The sequence below is a fragment of the Helianthus annuus genome, chromosome 1, assembly GCF_002127325.2.
Source record: "Helianthus annuus cultivar XRQ/B chromosome 1, HanXRQr2.0-SUNRISE, whole genome shotgun sequence".
In the NCBI taxonomy this organism is placed as follows: Eukaryota; Viridiplantae; Streptophyta; class Magnoliopsida; order Asterales; family Asteraceae; genus Helianthus; species Helianthus annuus.
In genome coordinates, this window is record NC_035433.2 from 27510613 (window position 1) to 27516219 (window position 5607).

Consider the following 5607-nt stretch of genomic DNA (forward strand, 5'->3'; position numbering starts at 1 on the left):
CGCCCATCGGAGCTGAAACTAGGTGAGTAGTGAGTGGGGTAAATGTAACCGGTACAGTGGTGGGGGAAAACTGAGATATGAAGGGTGCAGTAGATGGCACGGGTGGAACAAAACCAGGATAAGGGATCTGTGGTAAGAACTGGCTATCTCCTGACATAAATGGTGTGTGGCCGAAAGGCTGACTCGACGATCCCTCCCCAGGTTGGGGCGAAGAATGTCCTGAAGGAATGTAATCGGAAGGTCAGTACGATGGGTATCAGATGTGGGTGGAGGAAACAACAAAATATCGAGTGGTACAGTAACAGGTGCGGTAGGGGGAGTGACTGGGACTACATACGAAGGGTAGTCATCCTCCTCGATCCACCCATTGCTGGTGTTAGCGTATCTCGGGTCAATGTGGGTAGCAAACGGTGCCAGGTCATCAAAAATCGCCATGGGGTCAGGTATGGGTGCTACCTCTGGGGTCTCAATGGCTAGTGGTGCAACGGCGGGTACATCAATGACAGGAACAGGTCAAGGGCAAGAATGGGCTCTGGAACGACTGGAGCGGGCTGATGATCAGCAGTCATAACAGGAATCTGATCATTTGGGAGAACAGGAGCCTCAGCAGGCTGCTCCTCAGGGATCAACTCATCCCCTATCTCCATCTCCTCACCACCATCAATACGAGGAATGTAACCGAATCCCAACGGTGGGATAAAGGAAGCTATCGACTCAAAAGAACCTGAGGCGGACGAGTCAGAATGAACCCCCATATCAGGAAGCTCAACCATGGCAACAATATGATCAACAACTGGGATATCAACAAGCGGAACACCGTCCTCCACCGGGGCCCCACCATCCTGGTCTCCCTCCGGGGGACCCTCGATGAGTAGGTCGATGTCACCATCGGGTAACGCGTTGAGAGGTTGTTCCTCAAAGGGAACTGCAGCGAAGGGGAGAGGGGCAGGGATTGGAACAAGGGGTAGGTCCTCTCCTTGTGGGCCATCAGCTAGGGGTACGTCGTCTCCGAAGATCAGTAGGGCAAACGGCTGGAAATCGTCTTCATCGGTGCTCGTGGTGTCTAAGGTGTAAACTCCCGAGTCGGTGGCCATCTCGTCATCAGAGGTAAAGGCCATCGGGTCGCTCGCGTTGGATACTCCACTACCAGATGATGCCATGGTGTCTGTAACACAACCACAACAAATGCACACAAATCAGGTAAGTGATGTGTGTAAAATGCAACATATAAATTACATCAATTGAGGCATAAAACTAACCCTTTTTAAGTACTAATGTTGGAAAAAGAGTGTTTTTGTCTTCCTTTTGTATTTTCAGGATAAAATGAGCTCAAATTCACAAAAGAAGCAAAAAGACAGCTAAATCTAACATAAATACAAGAAAAGGAACAAAAGTAGATTGCCCGACCCCTCAACGACATCTTCCCAAGCAGAAAAGAGAAGTCAGAAGACTGAACACGCCCCGTGCTCAGCCAGCACGGGGTCGTGCCCAAGAAGCAGCAGAAAAGACAAACCTATAGAAGCTTCTATTGCCCACCACGGGGCCGTGTCCAGTGAGCACGGGGGCGTGGCGAAAGTACAGCAGGCGCATTAATGGTAATTGCGAATTACAATTAATGAAGAGAGAGAGTGTCAGACAGGCACGGGGGCGTGTCCAGCGGACACGGGGCCGTGCCCAGCCTTCTGTTCAGCCTATAAATAGGAGTGCTTGGTTTCATTTCAACTCATCCCTTGGCACACCACCTCTCTCACACTTCATCCACCACCCACCACCATCACAACACCATCATCCACCACCATCATCCATTGTCCATCATAGAGTGTGTGAGTCGTCTCGGGATCCAAGATTGATCGTAAGAGTTCTTGACAATCAAGGCCATGTTTGCCTAAGTCTCTTACATCACTTGGTGAAGACAAGTATTTAGTATAATACTTTTTATTTTTAATCTTTTGCACTTTTTATTTGGTTTTGTATTAATGACTTTAATAACTAGTTGCTTATATTGAAGGTGATCTTTCCTTATCGTTTGTCCGTGGTGTCTTGGCATTATTTTACTGTCTATATAAAATAAAAGATTTTCACCATTCATATCTCCACGGTCTATATGGAGGTATGTTGGCTACCTGGTCGAGGGTTAAGGGAACGGTTTGGTAAGGGTCTTGCCCTTGTTCAGCGTTTAGAGGTCCTGCAAGGGACCTTGGTCAAATTTAGTAGGATCTCCTTCAATGCCCATAGGTATTAGATGGCGGGGATCCAAACTCTTTGACCCCCTCATAAGTTAACTACTATTAATACTAGAGTAAATTACAAAGTTCGTCCTTTATGTATGTCATTTATTACAAAGTATGTCCTTTATCTTTAATAAGCTCAGAAAACATACTTAATGTTTGCAAACCCTTTCGTGTTATGTCCTTTAGCCTTAACTCAGTTATGTTTTATAGTTAAATCTGACCTAGTGTACCCCACATAAGGGTATTTTAGTCATTTACTAAAAAAAGTATTTTAATAATTCTAATAAATTAAAAAAAAATTAATTAAATATATTATATATATACTCTCTCTAAAATACAGACCTACCCTCACCACCACCTCCGGCGACTTGTCACCACCACCTCCGGCGACTTGTCACCACCACCTCCCGCCACTTGCCACCTCCCACTCCTGCACAATCAATTTCCAAAATCAATGCAAATGAGAAACATGTTATCACCAATCAATTTCCGCCTACCACCACATCCACACACCACCTGTTATCATCAATCAAACCAAACACCCACATCTACCCCCACCACTGTCACCGGAAAGAAAGAAAATAAGAAACATGAGGGGATCCAAAAGAATCTGAGATGAACAAGAACAGGGGCCTTTGTTTACCGTCGCACCACCGCCGCCGTGCTCGCCGCTGCCGTCGTCTCCCTCTCTCTCTCACCTGCCACCACAGCCACACACCACCTGCCCCTTTATTTGGTCTGCGAATACCCAAAAATTACAGACGGTGAATCGCCGGAATTTAGTTTGAAGATGGGGCAGTGGTAGCGGTTTGGTTGCGTGTGTCAAAGACAGAGAGGGGTAGAGAAAGAGTGGTGTAGTGTTGGGGGTGCACTGAACTAGAAGGCGACGATCTTAATCGGAGGACGGGGGAGATCTAAACCGGAAGACGGCGGCTAGGGTTTCGATCCGAGAGAGAGAAAGAGAGAGAGGAGGGGTGAGTGTGGGAGTTCTTGGTCGCCGGAGTTGGGCGGTGGTGTTACACCGGAGAAGAAGACCAGTTGGTGGGGTGGTAGGTGGGTGGTGGGTGGTGGGTGGTGGTTGTGGTAGGGTAGTCAGAGAGAGAAGAAGGAGGAGGATGGGGTTTGTTTATATATATATATATATGTGTGTGTGTTTTGTCTGTGTATATATATATAATATAGAATTTTAAAATTGTTTTATTTATTGTTTTTTATAATGATTTATTTTAACATTTTGGATAAACTGACCAAAATACCCTTATGTGGGGTTGACTTAGTCAAGTTTAACCTTAAAAACTAGTTGTGTTAGGACTAAAGGACGTAACATGTAAGGGTTTGCAAACATCGAGTATGTTTTCTGAGCTTATTAAAGATAAAGGACATACTTTGTAATATATGACATACATAAAGGACGAAGTTTGTAATTTACTCTTAATACTATAACCCGGCTATTTAGGACTGTATCCCTGCTGACTCAGACTACTTAGCCGAGGGTAACGTCACCGCCAAAAGCGGGGCCTACCATAATTTGCATTAATAACTTAATTCATTATCTTCCAATAATCCAACCCTTTAGGATTGTATCCTTGCTGACTCAAACTACTGGGTTGAGGGTAACGTCGCCTTCAAAAGAGGGGCCTACTACAATAACTAAGATAATCTCTTAAACAAGTGCAAAAGTGCGAAAATAATCAAAGGTTATACTAATACACGAGTCGGATCCAAGTGATTCATCTTGTCTATCTGTTTTTATTTTATTTTAATTTTCAGCATTTAGTTAGTTTTTATTTTCTTAGTTTAAAAATCTTTTATAACTTCTTTTTGATTTGATTAGACGTTGAGGATAAACCGGCACTAAAAGCTCTTGTGTCCTTGGACGACCTCGGTATCTTACCAACACTATACTACGTCCACGATGGGTGCACTTGCCCATATGTGTGTTTAGTGTTAGTAAATATCGTATTTTATAAATTTAAAACTTGGCTAAAAGTGTAAAAAGGGCTTAAATATACATCTAAATTATATCACACCTAAAGCACATCAAGTTTTTGGCGCCGTTGCCGGGGACACAAGGATTTTAAGAAAGTTAGGAATCAACAGCCTAATCATATTTTTATCTTTCTTTTTTTTTAGGATTTTTCTTAGTTTTTCAGCTTCTACAGAGCTCAGCACGGGTCGTGCCTGGTCGGACACGGACCGTGCCCAGCATCGTTACTAGCAGTTTTTAGTTTTCCAAGTAACAGAAGGCTGACCATGGGGTCGTGTCGGTGCAACACGGGGTCGTGTCCAACTTTCCCGTAACTGGGATCTGGAAAACAATCATTGTAACTCCGACCACGGGCCGTGTTCGCTGAGCACGGGGCCGTGGTGAACCTTCTGACCAGCATTCTTTTCTGTTTTTATTGCAGGACTTGGAACCAGATGCCATCTTACATAGTGTATGAGCTCCAGTTCTAATAAGGACATAAAAGAACCTCTAGAAGAACCCGAACGCTTTCTCAGAAAAAGACTAAAAGCTAAAACCAAGAGAAAGTTTCGGGGAATCCACCTCAAATGGCGGACCAACGTACCCTCATGGATTATCTACGACCTACCGTAGGTAACCTAGGCGCCGCTATCAATGCACCGAATGTTGAAGCCAATAACTTCGAACTTCGGCCGCATTTGATACAAATGCTCCAAAACTCCGCAACCTTCCATGGGCTTGCGGATGAGGATCCCCATTTACATATTACTAATTTCTTAGAAATATGTGATACCTTTCGGATCAATGGAGCATCAAATGACGCCATCCGCCTTCGAATGTTTCCTTTTTCACTAAAAGACCGAGCAAAAGCTTGGCTCAACGCCCTCCCAGCTGGATCGGTAAACACCTGGGATGAACTAGCCCAAAAATTTCTATATAAGTATTTCCCTCCCGCTAAAACGGCTAAATTAATGACTGAAATTAATACATATTCACAAGAGGACGGGGAATCCTTATATGAAACTTGGGAAAGGTTCAAGGAACTATTACGCAAGTGTCCACATCATGGCCTTGCGATATGGCAACAGGTATCCACTTTCTATAATGGACTGTTGCCACACACAAGGCAGACACTTGACTCTAGCTCCAGGGGACTTTTAAGTAATCGCCGCCCGCATGAAATATATAACCAAATTGAGGAAATTGCTCAAACCAATTTTCAGTGGCACACCCCCCGAGGCAATAAATCTACTGCCCCGGGCGCCCATAAGGTTGATGAAAGCACTTCTTTACAAGCCCAAATCGAGGCCCTTTCTTCAAAAATAAAAAAATTAGAAATGACAAAAACAGTCTCGGTTATGGCTTGTGAAGGGTGTGGTGGGCCACATGAAAATTGGAGTTGTATGAAAG

General features: G+C 44.4%; 1 non-coding gene across 1 annotated transcript; it reads right to left on the minus strand.

The window, feature by feature from the left end:
- Positions 1–5162: 5162 nt before the first annotated feature.
- On the minus strand, positions 5163–5269 carry LOC118482841. The gene has a single exon (XR_004869002.1). It is a non-coding gene; the product is annotated as a small nucleolar RNA R71 (small nucleolar RNA).
- Positions 5270–5607: the final 338 nt, after the last annotated feature.